The sequence below is a fragment of the Martes martes genome (assembly GCF_963455335.1).
Source record: "Martes martes genome assembly, chromosome: 5".
NCBI lineage: Eukaryota > Metazoa > Chordata > Mammalia > Carnivora > Mustelidae > Martes > Martes martes.
The window spans coordinates 53,672,532-53,693,498 of NC_137892.1; positions in this window are offsets into that span (position 1 = coordinate 53,672,532).

Genomic DNA, 20,967 nt, shown 5'->3' on the forward strand with positions numbered 1-20,967 from the left:
ATTCTCTTGCCATTAATAACGCCAGGGAGCAGCTGTGTTAAAGCTGAGGCTGTCTCCTGAATTTACCAGCCATTGAGGTCACCATCTATAAGTAGTTCAAAAGAATTCTGCTCCCTTCAAGGTCTTATGTTTCCCCCACCTGTTATACTCTTAGGACAGTTCCCAACTAAATTTGCTAATATAATCTTCCTGCATTTATTTTTCTGGTTGTTCTTCTGTTTTTCTAATGAATATTGCCATTCTTTTTTCCTTGTAATATTCATCTAGCTTACCCTCTCTGATTAAAATGTCTTTCTAGGTGCACCTGGCTGGCTCAGTTGGTTAAATATCTGCCTTTGGCTCAGGTCCTGGGATTGAGCCCCACATCAGATTCCTTGTATATCGGGGAGTCTGCTTCTCCCTCTCCCTCTGTCCCCATGTGCCCCCCAGACTCAGGCTCATGCTCTCGCTCTCTCTCTCTCTCTCAAATACATAAATAAATAAATAAATAAATAAATAAATAAATAACACTAGGTCTTTTAAAAATATATATAAAATGACTCCCTGGAATAAGATCACACACACCTTATTTTTATAATTCTCATCTAATGTTTCAACCAGTGAGCTGCTCCTGCCTTGTGAAAATTAGCTTTAGAGGCTTCTTCTTGAGTATATCAGTAACTTCTCCAGCTGTTCTGGTATATTTCTGCCCACAGATAAGTTCACCAATGTCAGTATTTTAAGATTTCCAAGTTATATCCCTTGTGAGGGAAGACATGAAATAGAAAAAGAGAGCTAGAAACAATAAAGAACACACAAGAACAAACAAGTGAGTACTTTTGATGTTGCATCAAATATGGTACCAATGTCCTTATCTGGTGTTCATGAGTTTGATATCAGTTTTGACATTTTGATGTTCTGAATCAAAAATGTGGTTAAAGATCACAGTTACTATGGAGCCCTCAAAAAGAATGGCTGACCTTCAATGAGTTCTTTGTAGCATCAATGAAAGACACATGAAAAAGAAAGGCATTTAAGATGCCCAGATGCCCAATATTTCATTGAGAATTTCTTTTTACTAAGAATTTGTGAGGTGTAGGTTTATACTCTTTGTACCTGATAAGAATAGTTTCTTAATATTAAGAGCAATTTAATACTAAAGATTTCCTAATATTCTTGCTTCTCTTTGTTCCTCATGCATTCCAGGGTTTTATTATTTGGTTGTCAATTTGACCGAATTTGTAAAAGCAGTCAGTCAGTGATATCAGGGCACAGAAAAATTGAACTAATTCTGTTTACTTAACCAGCCCAATTTTGGCTTTGTAGCATTTTAAATGAAGGAGAAATGTTACTCATTGTTAGTCTGATTTCGAACAGGAGATCACTGCTGTTGGCTATTGCCTCTTGCAAACTATGAATGCTTATCTTAGAAGAGAGACACATAAGGGCAGAAACTCAAAATGAAAAATGGGAAGTTCAGAATAAGTGGTACAATCTGCAAGCAAAGTTCTAGCACTCTTCCTTTGCCCATTCAGAAATTGATGTTTCCGATACATTCACCTTACCGGAATGAGGACTTCCTGCTTTAATATATACATTCTTTGAGGAGAAAGCTAGTTCCTCCTAACCATTAAACTTTCAGGAAAAAAAAAATCTTCCTACAGAAATATGCCTGCTGTCTTTTTCACTTTCTTCCCTATTGTGAACATAGGTCTTGATGAATATATACAACACACACACACCACACACACACACACACACACACAAACAATATTTGCTTTCTGCTGATGCCTAACAAATTACTACAAACATAGCACCTTAAAGAATATAGCACAAAATTATCATCTCACGGGTTCTGTGGGACAGGATTCTGGACGTGGCTTAGTTTGCTTTTGTTCATTGGCTCTCATATGGCTTCAGTCCACATGTCAGCCAGGCTGGGTTCTCATCTGGAAGGTCATCTGGGCAGGAATCTACCTCCAAGCTCATTCAGGTTTGGATGGAATTCACTTTGTTGTGGCTATATCCCCAAGGCCTGTAGGTCCGGCAGGCTGCCTGTACTTTCTTGCCATCTGGGCCTTTCCATAGGTGGCTCATATTGGTACTGTTTGCTTCTTTAAGGCATACAGGAGAGTGAGAGTGGAGAATTTCAGAATTCCCTAGCCTCTAGTGTTAAAAAAAAAAAAAACAAACAAACTTATTGAGAGATGATCATTTGCAAGCAGGCCACATCAAGGAGGAAGAGCTTTACTTGGGGTTTTCTTGCATATAGTCTAAAATCAGGAATTCTAAGGACTCCCTGCTGTACATTTCTCTGCATCATTTGCCTGTGTATTCTGGGACTCAAAGAAGGACTTGTATAATTTATCGTATGTAAATTTCAGTTCAAGGACTTATATTTATTAATCTTTTACTTCCTGAGAGCTCCCTGGGATTTCCAAATTGTGACATATATAAAGGTATATACCAGCTCCCTACTGTTCTCCTCTACTACTCAACCTCCACCCTCAACCCCAGGTAATTTCATTCACTTCTGGGGCCTCAGAGCCACTCTGTTATGCCAGTGATTCCCAGAACTATCTATGTAAAGGCCAAACTTCTCTTTCCATATTAAGTCCTATATCATAATTGCCCGCCAACATTTTACTGAGATGTATTACAAGTAACTGCATCTAAACAGTTCAGAACTTAACTCATCACCCTTCTTCCCCCTCACTTGTTCACCACTCACCTGATCCTCTTCCTGTCACTAAAAGCAACACCATCCATTCAGTGGCTCAGTTCACCAGCATAGGACTCCTTTGCTTTGTCCTCTTACTTACCATTTACAAACTAACAAATACTGGCAATTCAGCTTCAGCTTCGTTTAAAATTTTAATGGTGAATGTTATATATTTGTAGCAAAAGTCACTATTACTTTCTGTTGAATTTCACTTTGTGTTTCTCTGTAGAGCGTCCCAGTTCTTCCTCCCCCAGAGTTAATTACTATTCTGAATTTTGTGTTAATCATTATCTTGTTCTTCTTTGTATGTATTCCCCCAACAACACATTGAGCACTGCCTGATTTTGAACTCTATAAAAATGGTATTCTAATGTAAGCTTTCTTCAACAATTTGCTTTTTTCACTCAAAGCTATATCTTGAGATTTATCCATCTTACTGCATGTAGAGGTAGTTAACTTGAAACTTGAGTAGTATAACAGTATAACATTATATATATATATATATATATACACATATATATATATATAAAGATTATGCATTTACTTAATGGTGGTCATTTGTGTTTTAATTTTTCTTTTATTATTATAATGCTACTATGAAATTATACATATCCTCAATTCACATGATGTGAAAAAGAACCTTAATTTATGGATCATAGTACATTCATATTTCCAACTTTATAAGTTAATGCTAAGTTATTTTCCAGTGTATAGATTAAAAATTTAAACTCCCTCTTACAGTGTCTAAGAGTTCTTGTTGCTCCATACCCTGACCAACATTTGATTTTTCAAGACATGTATCTTTGTCAGTATGGTGAGTGTGATGTGAATTTCTCTGAAATGTAATGTAGGTGGATATACTTTTATTTATTGTTGGCCATTTGTTTTCTGTGAAATATATGGGTATATATTTTTGTCCATTTTTCTATTAGGTTGTTTATCATTTCTTACTGAATATTATAGACATTATTTTCCAGTTATAAGTATGCAGATTTTATTCACCCAGTTGGTGGCTTTTTCTTATTTATTTGTAATCGATAGAAGAGCTCTTTTGATCAATAGTTCTTTTTAATGTAAATTAGGTAATTCTAATGTTTTTATATTAAGTGATTTTGTGTCTCATTTAAGAAATCCGTTTACACCACCAAAGTCATAGAGATATCCTTCAGTTTCTTTTAAATTCCCTATAAATATTTTAACTACTTCTGGGATGGATGGGTGGATGTGTGGCTCAGTTGGTTAAGCATCTGCCTTTAGCTCAGGTCATGATCCCAGATCCTGAGATCGAATCCCACATCAGGCTCCTTGATAAGTGGGGAGCCTGCTTCTCCCTCTGCTTGCCAGACCTCTGCTCGTGTGTTCTCTCTCACACAAATAAATAAATAAAATCTTTTGTTTTTAAAGATTTTATTTATTTATTTGAGAGACAGAGATCACAAGTAGGCAGAGAGGCAGGCAGAGAAAGAGGGAGAAGCAGGCTCCCCGCTGAGCAGAGAGCCCGATGTGGGGCTTGATCCCAGGACCCTGGGATCATGACCTGAGCCGAAGGCAGAGGCTTTAACCCACTGAGCCACCCAGGTGCCCCAAATAAATAAAATCTTTTAAAAAATTTAAAATATTTCTTCAATATTTAAGATTTTAACCCATCTAGGATTGATTTTTGTGTAGGGTGTGATGTAAGAGACATTTTTTTTCTTCTTCTTCTTCTTTTTTTTTTTATAATTAGAAACTGATTATTCAGTTATCATTGATTGAACAGTGTGTCCGTTTCCTCATTTTGGATCATATTTTTATACATTGGTGGTTCTACTTCTTGGCTGTCTTTTGTTGGTATATTTTCTATCCTTGTGCCAAAATCACGCTGTAAAATCTGTGACTTCATCATAGGTCTGGACAACCAATGGAGCAAGTCCACCTTGCTTTGCTTCAAGGATATCCTGAATATGTTTTTCTCTTTCCTGTATACATTTTTTTAATTGCCATAGGCTATGAAAAATCCTGTTGAATTTGTGTTAAGTATAAATATGTTTGCAGAGAATTGACATTTTCACAATATTGAATCAACATATGATTGAATGTGGTATACTTATTACATAAAATCAGTTGCTACAGTTTCAGTCTAATAATTGGTCTCGAGTTTTTCATAGAGATAATCATGTCATCTGTTCATGATTGTTTCGTTTCTTCTTTTCTAATACCTAATATTTATTTATTTTTCTTGTTTTACAGAGAGCTTTAGGACATCAAGTGTAAGGTAAGTGGAAGCAGTAATAATTTTCTTCTATCTTATCATTTTTTTTCTTACAGTTCAACTTTTGTCTTTGTTTATAGTCACTTCATTTTATAGTTCATTAATTTCTGATCCTAACCTTATTATATCTTTACTCCTACTTCATGCACTTTTCAGTTTTTTTTTTCTAACTTCTGAAATCGAATACAGCTTTTTAAATTCTGAGATCAATATTAAAGGGTATGGATTTCCTTTTGAGAATGTTTTTGGTTACATCTCACAAGGTTTGAAATTTTCCTTATTATTGATCAGGTCTAAATATTTTCTAATTTCTGTTATGAAATTTGCTTTGACCCATGACTTGTTTATGCAATGTATGATTTAAAAAATTTTAATGTATTTTTGGTTTTGTTGATTTCTAAATGTACTACATTTTAGCAATTTAGACATTAATTTAGTATTAAGCAATTCTGATCAGTGTGTATTGACTGAATTTTTCAAGACTTTGTGAAACAACTGTTCAATGTGTGCTTAAAATGAGTAAGTTTACCTCAGAAGGTGGGTATACAGTTCTTTACAGGTACTTTACATGTATGTGTTGTTAAAAAAAATCTAGTTTATTAGTGCCATTAAAATCTTTTATATCATTACTGATGATTTCATCTTGACTTAATAGTTGTTATAAACTGTGTTGAAATATCTCATTTTGATGCCGAATTTTCACTTCATCTATTCTGAAGCTATATTATTGGGTTTTGGGAAGTTTAAAATTATTGCATCTTCCTGGTGAACTGAAGCATTTATTATTATATTATTACCTTTTTCATTTCTATCAGTGGGATTTTTGCCTTAAAACTACTTGTGTGATTTTATTATTACATAGTATTATTTTGTAGATTATCCTTTTTCTTGAAGTAGCTCTTTATGAATCTAGGATCCATATGCGGGTTAGTAGGGGTAGATATAGATAGAGGAAGGCTTTTGGTTTTTGTCTCCCACATATGCCAACCATTAAAATCTAAGCTCTAGGCTACCCAAGATCTGTAGACACACCTGGGGTAGCGGTTAACCTTCTTCGCTGCTTACTGACTTCATAAGATTCATGTCCATGATTCATTTCTGGTCCCAGAGCATTTGCATTTCCTTTCCTACTTGAAAACTAATTTACTTACTAAAGAAAGCTTATAGATATACTGTATACCTACAGAAACACACGTGTAATTATTAAGGTATATCGAGGAAGAGTTTTAGTCCTCATCTGTCATACTGCTAGAAATGGATGTCCTTCATTTTCAGCCTCTTTTAAATGCATCCAGTTCCTACCATCTGCACTGCCACTAACCTTATTCAGGTCCTCACTTGTTTTTCTGCCTTCTTTTTTTCCCCTTCCAACCACTTCTCCTACAGCCTGAGTATCCTTTCTGAAACACAGATCTGTCGGTGTCACTCCATCTTGTTCTTAACATTAAGGATGAGATTATTTAACACGTCCCAAATGGTCTTAGTGACTCAAACTGCTCATTCCTCTTTATTCCTGCCTCACCTAACTCCAAAATATCTAATTCTGCTACAAAAATTGCTATCTACCTTTGTGGAGGATTTTTTTTTCTTTTTGTTTTTTGGGGGGTTTGGGGGAGTTTTTATTGTTGTCATTGTTGCTTGCTTTATAAACACTATCTTATCCCTGCAAAGATCTTATTTAAGTACTATTATCCCCATTTTACAGGGAGAAATAGAAATGGTAAGTGACTTAACCAAAGTCACACAACTGTTAATTGAAGGAATTGAGATTTCATCCTATGTCTTCCCAATTTCAATGATGCTTATCTGAATTTATGATCCTCCTAGAGTTCCTTTCTCATTTCTGGGATTTTCCTCTTCCTAGCAGACAGCTTATCCTCCCCTCTCCATCATGTCTTTCCCATCCTTCAGGTCTTCCTTGATCAAGTGCACTTTTCAGTGTGTCTTTTTATCTATCATAATAACTCAGTTTCTTTCCTTTTCTGCATTTCCCTTCAGACTCTAAACTATATGACAGCAGAGACCAAATCAACCTTCTTCCCAGTAGCATCTTTAGGACCATGACACATACTTTCTAAAAAATTTCTCAGATACTGGTTCCCAAAACCCTGATGTAATTTAAGAAAGGGGATTTTATGATAAATCAAAGCATGGGGACTTTTTTCTTTTCTTTCTTTTTTTTTTTTTCAAAGAATAGTTCCCAGGTCAAAGAGTATTATTTTTATTTGCTGTTTTTAGTGTAAAGCTGCCTCCTCTGCCTGAGATTTTATAAATATAAAAGTAGGAGCTACAATAATAAGAATCCATATCATGTATGAACCTATACAGTGATTGTTTAACTGCATGTTGGGCAAAATTTCCAGCATTTCTAATAGTATGAAAGAAATGTGAATTCCATAAAACAAAAATCTAAGCATTATATTCTATATTCTGTATTCTATTTTTGTTACACTATCGCTTGACTAACAATTCAGATAAATGTGGTTAGTACATTCTTGGCAGTTCTATGAGAAAAACATGTATTTTCATCAGAAAAAAAGTACAGATATTTGTGAATCTCTTTTAGGCATTAATACTTGATTTGCCTTTCATTTTGAAATTTTTGTTATAATATCCATTTCTTTCCATGTGAAATATGGAATGCTAGATGGAATTTGCCTTTAGAATTTAAGAAACTCTTTCTTAAATAAAACCAGTTAAATTGATACAACCAAGTGGTAAAAAAAATTTTTTTACATTCATTGTTTTTCTTTTTAGTGAAGTTAAGGATATATATTTTTTCATACCCAACAATTCACTTCTAATTATATACCATAAAAAGGCATGATTAGCTATATTAGTATATGTATGAACAAGTGTCATAGCATCTTTATTCATAATACCCCAAATCTGTAAGCAATCAAAATGTGCATTTGCAATAGAATGGAAAAATAAATTAACACATATTCATACATGATTATTAACAGCAATCCAAACAAATTAAAGATAAATATACCTAACAAAGAAATCTTAAAAGCTAATACTGGATGAAAGAAGTCAGAGGTCACACCAAATAAATATATACTTAGGATTCCATTTATATACAGTTCACAACAGGCAGGACTGAGTTATATTATTTACTGATACATTTTCAGGTGGTAAAACTGCAAAGAAAAGCTAGGAAAATACCACCATAGACATCCAGACAGAGTAGGAGGGAAGGTGTTACAGTTGAGTAGGCTGTTGGGAAACAGTTCTATTTTGTAACCTGGTGGTGGCTACAGATGTTTGATTTATTGTAATTCATTAAATTGTGAACTTAGGTTTACTCTCCTATCCTTTATATTAGCATATTTCACAATAAAAGGATGACACCATGGTAAAATTTAATTTCTGTTTGTTGTAGGTCCAGAGAATTACTTAAAGTTGAACTGGACTTACCAATTTCTATCAACATTTTAATGCATAGTCACTGTTCAGGAAAGAAATGACTTTTTTGAGGAAAAATAAGATAAAGTTTGTTTTGGCTAAAGGAGAATTCACTTTCTTCATTAACAACTATATAAAATGCTAGTTTTCCATTTATGGTGATAGGGTTGCGCTGATTAAAAAAAATTTAAATTAAATTAATTAAATTAAATTAAAATTAAAATTAAAAAAAAATCCCTATGAGAGTGGTCAGTTTTGCAAACTAAGGCTATAGAGTAGAGCTTTGCTTTTATATGAAGTTAATTTGGCTAGTCATTTTAATGCCTGATATTCCTTTATTACTGTCATGTTTTAAGAAAATCTGTAATTTCATCAGACACAAATAGGAAAAGTCTTGGCATCCTTAGTTTATCAGCCATTCAGTATAAAAAATAAGTTATAGGAGAGTCATAACAGTGTGTGAATGATTTGGTGACAGTTCTGTACTCCTTCTTACTTTCCTGCAGGACTGAAAAACAAACCCACTAATTTATTAAAGAAGTATTCATTGACCAGCCACTCTTTTGTGGTTCACAATGCTTAGAGCTAAGAATATGAACAAAAAAGGAAAGGCTCTCTGTCTTTAACTTGCTTAAAATATTTCTTATTACTTAGGCTTTTGAAATTCAGCATTTTAGCTATGGTTCCTTCAACTGTTACAATTTAAAGAAGTTATATTGTCGGCTCCATTTAATTTTAATTGTTTCCTTTATCTATCTGAATTATAACTTTCATACTCAATAATAAATGTTGTAAATGACTAGGTCACTTAATTTACCTTAGTCTGAATGAGAAGAGTGTTTTTAGAAGAAATTCATGGATTTAAGAAATATTTGGAAGTTTGTCTGGAAGGAGGAGGGAAGGAGATTATACATTCAGTTTTGGACATGTGATCTCTCAGATGGTTGTGGGACATTCAAGCAGAGAAGCTATGTAGTTAAATATATAGGATTGACTAAAGCTCATCATAAAGATAATAGTTGCGGATTTTATTCCTTGGATTAGATTCTTACACATGGAGGTGGTAAATGAAGCTACAAGCATATAGATAGCAACTAAAGCTTTAAATTATATTCCTCACATAGAAGGTATATAATGATAAGAGCCAAGGGCTTAAGAGATAGCCCTGAAGACACTAATATTTAGGAAAATGGAAGTGAAAGAGGAGTCTACAATGAAAATGACAGTGTTGTATTACCGAAACAAAAAACTTGTGTTCAAAGAGGAAGAATTAGAAATAACAAGTTTTACAAGTAAAATAAGGTAAGAATAGATTTAGAAATAAGACATCATTGATGACCTTAACAAGAACAGTTTCAGGAAATTCTTGGGAGTGGTTTCCAGATTGCAGTGGGTTAAGGAATGCTTAGAAAGTGAGCAAAGGGTAAAACAGTGACTCTAGGCCACCTTTTTCAAAAAATTTGCTTCTAAAAGGTAGAGATATGACAGTATTTAAATAGTGACTTGAAGATGAGGGTATTGGTTTACTTTTGAAATTGGAGAGACTTAAGAATATTGAAAGAGTATTATTTGAGAAAGATCCAGTTAAAAATATAAGAATTTGAAAAAGGGAAGAAATATATGATTTTTGAGGTACTGTGACCCTTAAAAACCCAAGATGGTTGTGTGGGGCAGTAGGGGGGTGGCCAGGAGGGAGAAGGATTGGCCTCATATATGAGGAATAACACCTCTACACCTGGGATGGAGGAGTTAGAATCAGTGGGTGCTGATGTTCACTTGCTTGATCATGGGTTCTGTTTTCTTTGTGAAGAGAGAGTAAGCTGAAGGTAGAAAGATGGCCAGCATAAAGGAAAACAGAGACAGTAACTGTCTTTTGAATAATGGGTAAGAGAGCTAGGGAATAAGGAAGAATTGATCTACTCGAGGTTTTTCCATGAAGACGGTGATATAGAAGGAAAATTTCGGAGACTTTGAGGTGAAAAAGAGGAAGTAGTAGACCAGGGAGTCTAAATCAGTTGGGAATGAGATCAGAGCTAATGGAGATACACAATTTTCATCATTAAGGGATTAAAGGTCTTGATCAGTTTGGATAATGGGGATGACTGAATGAAACCTGGAAGGCTAAGAAATTGTTGCCAAAGAGAAAAATTCAAAATTTTAGAGATGGGGGCACCTGGGTGGCTCAGTATGTTAAGCCTCTGTCTTCGGCTCAGGTCATGATCTCAGGGTCCTGGGATCGAGCCCCACATCGGGCTCTCTGCACAGCAGAGAGGAGAGCCTGCTTCCCCCTCTCTCTCGGCCTGCCTCTGCCTACTTGTGATCTTTCTTTCTGTCAAATAAATAAATAAAAAATCTTAAAATTTTAGAGATGGACTAGTTCTAGAGCTAACAAGTTTCAAGTTTCTACATGGTAACTCACAGCCAAAAATGGAAAATGAACATTTGACCATATTTGCCTATGTATCCCTTCATCTGCTGTATTGGTTTTACACATCTTTATCTGCAAGTATTTGTTGGTCTCTTTTGCCTTCCCCTACAATATCCAGTTATTTCCTTATCTCTCTATTCAGAATCTACCCACACTTCACAAGTCAAGGCCAACGTCATTCAAACCTTTCCACATTACCTCGGCTCCTGGGATTACTTGCTGTTATGAATGTGTAATGTTCAATGTGTTTCCCTCAGTGGCCTAAATGAGTTAGCAGGGTGTGCCGCAAAAGCTGCATTTCTCACTCTCCCTCTTGTTCAGAGCAGTGTACCTTTGCTCATGCCTGTGCCTGTCTGGGAAGCCTGTCACCTTTTTCTTCTCTGTCTCGTTTCATCAGCTTTCTAAGTTAGGTGCCCTCTCTGTTCTCCTCATTCCATATGCATACATCTATTTCAGCACTTACTACATTATGCTCACATTAAACTTTTTATATCTTATTCCTTATAAGCCTGCACACTTCCTCAAACTGGTTTTTAATTTTATTTATCCCAGTGCCAAATACTATGCCTAGTACAAAACAGATGCTCAGTATATGTTTATGGAGGTGAGCTGAAGTAAAGCCTTGTTCAGTCACTTGGTGGCTTTGTGACCCAGATAATTTTCATCCACTTTCCAGCCCCTGTCTTCTCTGGAAAGTATGAAGACATTTCACAGGGTTGAGGAGTTAGGTGAGATAGCTAATGGAGAGAAAGCCTCCAGTCTGCTATCTAGCAGATAGAAGACTGTAGTAAAGTTTTTCACCTTAATTTTAGTCTCCTTTGTGCTACCTTGTGTTTTTCAACTGATATTTAATATGTGTATCACTCTTTGACATTTTTCTAAGAATGTCTTAACTCATCAACTAATTAGTTTTTTGAGAATAGGGATCATATAGTATATAAGCTGTGTATTTTACATTACCTAGCATATATTATGACTATGAATACTTACAAACAATGACTATTAAACATTACCAAACAAATGAACCACTTTCACAGATTCTGTTTGAATCTAGCTCTGAGACAGATGAGGCAGGATGATTTTTCCCTTTAAGAACAGACAGCATTACATATATCTGTATTCAATGACACAATTAAACCATAACCAACCACTAACTGAATGGGGATTGAAAGCATGAATTGAAATTTGTATACCATAAGCAGAATGCTTTTTCATTCAATGACTACAAGCCAAATTGCATATAGTCTAGTCTGTATCATTTTGGTTCAGGAAAATTCTAATCCGGGCTACTCACCACACAAGCAGACGAGAACAGCTATAAGTATTGAATGACATAAGACATGCAGATGCTTATATAACACCTGAATCATTAAATCGCTTTTCTTCAAGTTCATAGGAATGTTCTGGCCTTATATAGACATAGCATTCAGCTGCACATTGTGCTGAAAATGAAAATAAACAAAAGCCTTGATATAGATGACATCCATCAAATGGTGCTGTTTTTCCTCATATAAATGTATATAATTTTTATTAAAAATCGTTTTCTCAACTCTTTAATGATTTCTTGGTGAAGACAGCAAAGCCTATTTCATAACTGTATGGTAGAAAGATTTATAAATATCTTATTGTACGGAAAGAAACTGAAGCAAGAAAAGAATGTCACAGAATCACTTAACAGTAAATGTATAGAAAATACACTTGGTCCTCAGTTCTAATGATTCAGAAAGAAGGCAGGTGCAACCCCAACCCATCAAGTCCATTCCTTTATTCTGGCAAATTTATATGGTTCTGATCAGGAAGTTTTGAATAAAATGCATGTCACAACCTCAGAGTGGAGAGCTGATTTGACTTGTCTATTTGTTTGTACATATTTTGAATTTTTTAAAATGACACAATACAACTTGAAAAAGAAACATTTGATTGCAGGAGTTCATATGTACTCTTTAGATGTTTTCATAAACCTTCTTCATCTATATTTTCGGCAATTTTTCTTGGACGTCTAACAAATACTGAAATCAGTTTGCCTCTCCACTTACCCTTTCATAATGTTCGTGACACAAGCCTGTGTAATTTGACACCTTGGAACTTTAAACAGACTCAGAATCTTTTGGACCTTCTAGCCATCATCAATTCACATAGTGTGCAGTAAATCCAGCTCAAAATAAACAACACAGATGGAATCGAAGCTTATAGTACAATGTCAGCAGTATCCACAGATTGACAGAGCTAGTTAGGCTGCCAGATGCACAGAATGTTGTTCTATCTACTTGTTCTTTATAACTGGACTTGATGGAGTACATCAGTGTCAAACTCCTTGCTGGTTTCCACACGCACACGCACAGAAACGCGCCCGCATACACACGCGCATTCCTGCGCTCTATATCAACGGCACCATCTGCTCTCAGCTGTACATGTGGTAGCTAACTAACTATCCTACTGTGCCTGGGTCTCACCGACTGCTTTCCCTGGAAACAAATGACAACAGTTTTTATCTTGTGCCCTCCTTGGCATTATAAAATAAGGCTCTTAACATTTCCATACGCATATATTTTACATGCATTTTTTAAAATTCTGTTCTCCGTTTTATTTACTGATTCCCCTAGAGAATGGCAATATCTCTTTTTATATCTCCCCCAAATTGAGATTTGCCTATGGAAGTTCACATACTGAGACTGTTGCTTCTGAGATTTACATAAAAGCAATGTATGTAAAAGCCATGGGCCCTGGGATCATTTTGTTGTCTCCACACTATTTTGTAGGGTGCCGCATACTATTTGTAAAATGGGGGCGTAAAAATGTGGGGATTCAGAAGAGAAAAGACATCTATTTCTTTCTACTATCCTTCTATAAAATTTCACTGGCAATAATGACCATGCTGGGAATGTGAAGATTGAGGGAGTTGTACAAACATGAAATATTTTCATACACAAGTATCTTGCCTGCAGCAGAAAGCTCATGTGTTATTCTGTTACCAAGTGTAGAATTTTTGCCTTGACCTCTTTGCCATCTCATGTGAAATCTAGATGGGTAGTAAGATATAAAAAAAGATAATCGCTTTTTTTTTTAACTGACAAAATTCAATTGTAATGTCTTTTCAAAGCAATACACCCATATTAACTGAAAGTGGGAGCTGTTATAAGAAGGATGTATGGAATAAAATAACACAGAGACGACCCAGGTTTGGGCCATACCAGATATCTTTTCCTGACCCATTTCCACGTCTGACACCTGTCTTTATGACAATCTTTCCAGAACATCTACGGAAATTATACCTACCTTCTGGTAACTAGGTAACATAATCTCCTGGAGGCTAGCTAATTGCAGCCCACGATAACCTCACATACAGTAACTGTTAAATTTTTCATTTCTTTCAAATTATTATGGATCAGTGGAGAGGGTATTGATTTGATTCATTAACGGATTCCCAGTCTGTTCCAAGGTTAATGATTACATGTATCTCAATTACATCCTTAACAGGTTATACTGTATGATTTGTTTTAACTGCTTTGTACATTGTGTATCTTCCCCAGCTGAAAGGCTTCTTAGCACTTCATGATTTAACAAATCTTTCTCCTCCACTTCCTAAAACAATGAACCTGCTTTGAAGGAACATATCAAGGCAGGACAAAAATAAATGATAAAAAGCTTTTTGCAGAATTCTCCAAGAACCATCGCATAACAGTTTATTTTAGTCAGGTAAATAGTCTTATGTTTAAGATGTTTATAAGTAGTATGGAACAGAGGGGTCGATCCTTTCTCTTGATATTTTATTCCACCTTTCTGATATAGGAGGCATTTTTCTTTAACTTTGATCTTTCGAACATACCCATTATGAAATTTATCTTTAAAAAGTAGAAGTAAATACATATTTTTAAAGTCACCTGTAATCCTTCCAGCAAAATCCAGACACATTATAACTGCTCTGAAGAGTCGAAAAACATTTTAAAATTTAAAATGTAATATTCATGTGACACTGTTTAGAATGACAGTAAGTCAAATGACTTGTAGGCATACTTTGCACATTGGCCATGGATGGTCAGGCAGGAGGATAGAGGGGCCCGTCGCAGGGAATCTGGGGCAGAGAACACATCTATCAAAGGACAACGTGATTTCGACAAGAATGAAGACAGTTATTTATTCCAGTCCTTCTATTTCCTTTTTATCCCTTTGCCCCTGCCTCCAACCCTACTTGCCTCTATGTACTTAAGCCAAGCAAACTTCTCTGTCATGAATGAGAATTTGTGAATCTAGGGACAGTCTAATCTTGCTTAATTTTGATGCAAAAGCCCTGTTTCTTGCACAGAGTACTGTAAAGTCCATAGTGGGAATTACATTTTAAAGTATCTTAGTACTTTTACTACCCACTTGTATTCTGAAAAAGCAAAACACTAGACTCCCCTCCTTTCTGGAACCCCCAAGATTCTGACAGAGTTTGGGGACTCAGAAGCCAAATGGGAATCATCAGGAGGAGAGACTTCAGTTACACAATCCATTAAATAAAACAATAGAGCCTGCAGCTGAGCTATTAAAAAGAGTAGAGCAATTTTTATTTCAATGGCTACATTTTATTTCCTCTTCTGAGTGACTGTTAACAAAGGGCCGCTGAAAGGACTGGATAAAAAGCAGGCGTCAGATGCAGGATCCATGAGTTAAACAACATTATTAGATACAATTTCATAAAATCTAGTTGCTTTTTTGCTACTAGAAATCATGTCCTTTTGTCAACTTGTGGTCACATCAGCACTTCTCTGATATAATTTGCTCCAGCTGCAGAGCATAGCTGGCCTGCAAATCAAGAACCAGAATGAGGACAGGCAGGAATAACTCAATGGCTTGGATAATGTGCAAATCACTACACTTCTCGCTATTAGTCTACTTTTTTTTTTTTTTTTCAGAATATTTGGAAGAGGAAAAATTTATCTTTAGCAAAGCAGCCAATCAGCCACCCTCTTAAGAACTGGTTTGTCTGGTTATCTTCTGAAGCCTAACTCTCTTTGCAGGGATGCTCTGTAATCATGATATTATGAATTTAAGGGGAAAAAAAAACACTAAACTTCCTTTGTTTACCATAAACTGGCAGTGTGAACACCTAATGTCAAATAGCTCCTGGTTTTGTTCACCTCCCCTAAAAAATGTTCCTTAGATTTAAAAATCTTCCTGTGTATTTCTGTTCATAATTTTTGCATTTTAAGTGCTTCTATCTGGCCTAGAATGCACAGGTTTACAAAATAATACACATCATTCGAATGTCAGCAAACTGCTATAAATGCCTCAATTCAAGACACAAAAAGAGCCAGTTAAAAAGGAAATGAAATACTACTTATTGATTTAGACATGAGTAAAACTGGTAGAGGTTTGACTAGTCATTCAGCATTGAACTTCATACAGCTATAGTTGCTTGATTAGAAACTCTATTGATTTTCACTGGAATCAATTAGAATTGGATCCCAACCATTTCAAATTCAGCTATAATTGAATACTCAACAATCACTCATGTAGGGGGGAAAAAAAAACAGTTTCTAAATAAAAGCAAAGTCCAAGTATTCTTGCATGTCTGAGGAAATCATTATATATGGTGGGCAAGTAAGAACAAACAAAAGCATATACAGCTGGGATAGCTGAATCAGTGTCCCTAATAACAAGAGCAGCTTATCAAGTGTGCAAAGGCAGCACTAGCCTGTTGTTCACCAGTGCAAGGGAGTTGATACTCTCTTCATGGCATGGCAACCTTCCAGGGCCAGGTGTAATCACAACTGCAAGCCCATTATGTAACCTGTCACCTTCTCAAATTCATTGCTGCAGCAAGTACCCACATCCAAAGCTATGGCTTTTTCTTTGTAAACTGACTTGGGAAATTTTGTGACTACAGAACCTGCCTTTAGACACCATTGTTTTAGAAAGGACAAAGAGAAGTCATGTGCCACATACCGATGGCACCGAGTCTGTTTTCTTTTTGGCAAAATGAGGCAGTAGATAGGGATCAGTCCCATCCTTTTTCCTCTCTTTCCCAACACATTGCAGCGGTGAATCTGTCAAAACCCAGAGCTCTGTTTACTTCTTAGATTAGAATGAGAATATAATATTTTCTGAAATGTGTGTGTGTGATTTCCTTCCATCCTGAAAGTTGTAGAAGCTTGCCCCGTCTAGATACAGGTCAGTGAAGTTCATAAGCTCTAGCCTACAGGAGCAAATATTAATTTCTGATTAGAGTCCGTGAAAGCTGACCCTTTGCAATTTTCAGATGTATGATACTCCCCACTTTTTTTGTTGACCCCCTCTGGGAGGGTAACAAAATTACGGCTTATTTAAAATGGAATCCTATTTTATAATGCTATTGACTAGCAAACAGGCACTGCTTAACTATCACATTAAGTGATTCTATTCAAATAAATGAGAAACAAAGTGAATGACTTTTTATCCCTTTGGGAAAATAAAAACACCTACTGATGAAGAAGAATATTTTGCAAAATGAATTTTGACATCTCTAATCACACTCTTTGAATTCTGGCCTTGCCTGGCATCCTTATAGGTGGGCCTAGGTACAAAAGATAGGGCAAAGGAACGGAGCCTGAGATCTGTGAGGTGGCCCTTTAATGATGATCACTTGTTTTATGGTTCTTTGTTCCTCACCCAGGACAAGCTCTTCTTTTATCATCATTAAACCATAAACTAGTTGTAGTAGTGAGCAAAATATGCAGGGAACTTTTATAATGACACTATACACAGACATGCTTAAGGCCACCAAATTGCTACTTCTTTGTCAGATCTTAGATGCTCATCTGGTATCCTTAATTTGTGTCTAGACAGGGAATAGCAACAAAAAATAAACAATAAAAAAATGCTTCTGCTTTTTATTTTATTTTTCAAGAAGGAAAGCATAGCTTACTTTTTCCACGTTAAAGTTAAAAAGAAGCTATTCTTTCTAAAATTTGTCTTCCTATATCCTCTGGATTGCTTGTTCTATAGAAGTCACAAATCAAGCAGAAATATATGTAGCACTGAATGTCCACTATAGCAATCTAATGATTTGCTTAACAGTACCGTTTCAAAAATACTCCACTTGAAAGTTGCATCATCCCACAAATGTATGAAGAATCTTTTTGAACATTGAATATAGTGTTATTCAGGTCTGTTTCATGAGGTGTTACCCTAGCATGGGGGAGATAAGGTATTCCCATCCCCCCAGGTTTAAAGAATGATAGTTCAGATATTAATATCCAACACCTTAGCAGCTTGTGTGCTGTTTTGCCAGTTGCTCTTGCTGGCAGTGGGCCTCCCTTGTAAAAGATAAAGATTTCCACAACAACAAAATCTCTGCATAAATTTCAATTTTATTGCACTTTCTTCCCAGTCCCTATATGCTATATTCTGTTTATGTCTGTGGAACACCAGATGATGATGGGAGGGGGAAGACCGCATTGGAATATTTTGAGGGTGACAGTTAACCTTAATGTATCACAAAACTATTGAGGCAAATTTAATTGCAGAAGTACATCTAAATGGACAAAAACCAAAGGAGAGAAAGGAAGGAAGAAGGAAAAGAAAAAAAGAATGAAACAGAGAGGGAGAAGGGAAAACATAAAACCTTGGAACAATTTCTGTCGCTTTATCTAATGTTTTGTCTGCTTTAAACAGATTAGTGAGTCACTGTCTTTTCGTTTTGTTTTATAGGAAATTCTGTTGACTTAAAACACTACTGCCAACGTAGACAGCAATACCACAAGTATAGTTTTATGACAAAAATATTTAAAGCAAAAAAAATTATTTCAGAGTCATTCATGTTATCGTGGTTGCCTGAATGTTCACAAAACATTCCCAAGGACTCAGTGAGGGTCGAGGAGCCAGTTGTTTCTCTGAGTTCCAGTTAGCCCAAGGCAACCCTACTGTGAGAGACAAGGGCATACGGGCTTGACTTAGACAGCTGGTTGATGAGACCTGTGATTGCAATTATTTTCAAATATTTCTTAGAACAATGTGTACTTGTAAAGTTAAAGAAAATTCACACACAACAATTTATGAGTATTATGTTGTGTTGTCATTTCACTGACTGCGAATCTAACGGTTCTATCTAGTGTACTTTTTTTTTTCTTGTTCGTGGTATTTGTTTTCAAGTTTGGATGCAAAGCTCATAAAAGGGGAATAACTAAGTTAATATTTAATTTATTTGGGACATAGTATGTGTTCTATGAAGCAAGTATTTATGGAAAACTCTTATTTTTCTGCTGGATTGTAAGGCTGACTACATCACAGATTGTGTCCTGCTTAGATATGCATGTCCTGGTGAACAGCAGAGTTCCTTGCACACAGCAGAATGAGTGAACATTTGCAGAGTTAAAGTGAAATCCAATTGAATTATAATGGTAGTAAGACAGCAGTCATTTGACAATTTTCTAAAACAGACACACAGCTGATAAATGGACAATTTCTAGCATCAAATGGATTAAAGAAAGATGAGCTTATATCTTTGTTAGAAGATTCTAATTTTTTTCATCTTGGATTTTCAAAAATACCTGTGTCCCCACTGATCATGGCTTTTCTGTTAACAGTAATAATTGTCCCTTACTGGGTGTCAGCCGCATCCTAGGTATTACGGTAGGTGTTTTAGGCACATTATTTTACTACTTGTTATACTCATCCCTTGAGATAGTCCCGTTTCATCCCATTTTTTCAGTGAGAAAACCAAAATCCACAGAGATGTTGAATGACTGCTCATAATGTGTGGCAGACTGAAAAATGGCCCCTCAAAAGATACCATGATGTCATCTCTGGAATATGCGAATGTTACCTTATATTACAATAGAAAAAAAAAATTTGCTGGTGTGATATGATTAAGTTATGGATCTTGAAATGGAAACATTACTCCAGATTAACCGGAAAGTCCCTAAGTACAGTGACATGTAATTCTCATAAAAAGAAAGTGGAAGGAGGGTTTACACACACACACGCATGTGCGCGCACACAGGAGATGGGGAATGGAGAGAAGAAGGAAAAGGAGGCATCGTGACAACAGGGCCAGAGAGTACAGCCAGAAGCCAGAAAATATCAGTAGCCACCAGAAGATGTAAGAGGGAAGGGGTGGATTCTCCTAGAGCCCCCAGACGGAGCACAGCCTTACTGACATCTTGATTTGGGCTCTGTGATTCTGATTGCAGACTTCAGGACTCTGAACCTGTGGGAAATTAAATTTCTGTTGCTTTTAAGTCACCACACATGCGGTACTTTGTTACAGTAGCCTGGGGGAAACTAACATACAACTACAGCACTTTGGCAGTAATGACGTTAGAATTTGAACATAATGTATTAGTATTGTACTGCATTGCAAATTATCACAGATTTAGCTGTTTAAAACAACACCCATCTATTCTCTCACAGTTCCATAGGTCATTCAGGGCCGGTTCAACTGCGATTTTTTGTGTAGGGTCTCACCAGGCTGAAATCAACATGTTAGTCATACTGGGACCTTACCTGGAGGCTCAGGGAGGAATTACTCCAGTAGGTTTGGCCCATCAAAAAAAATCTCCCCATCTTGAGATCACCTCATTAGTGATTTTGTTTATATCTGCAAAATCCCTTTTGCCATGTAACCTAATTGCCAGGGAATAATGCCAGGGCAGAGGTCATGGGTGCCTACTCTGTCTTCGTGATTCTAAAGCCTATGCTTGTGTGTGTGTGTGTGTGTGTGCGCGCGCGCGCGTGCGCGCGCCATACCACACTGCCTTCCAAAGCACTTTGTCTCCAGGAGTCTTTAGAAAACACCCAGAACAGCTAATTAATGAACATAATGTTCATTAATGAACATAAGAACTTGTTCTTAGACCCAATAGGGTGATGCTCTGAGAGTCACAGAGGTGGGACATAGATTGTAGGACATAGATGAGGACTTGTCCAGAGACCTACAGAAGTAAGATGTATGATAGTCCTCACCTGGTACCCTGGTCAGATCACTCAATCCCGTTTAACCATGATGTGTGCTCCAACTTCTGTATATTTTGTTCTAACATCTCTCAAAGAATTGCACAGAGGTTACTGGAGCTAGCTGGAAATGTAGGGAGTTAGCTAGGGAGCTAGCTGGAAATGCCTGGGAGTTTATGTCTCCTTGGGGTGACTCAAGGACTGTCTGGTAAAAAGATACAAAGCCCAGTCCTTAGCATAGAGACACGGCAAACTGACTTGCCATTT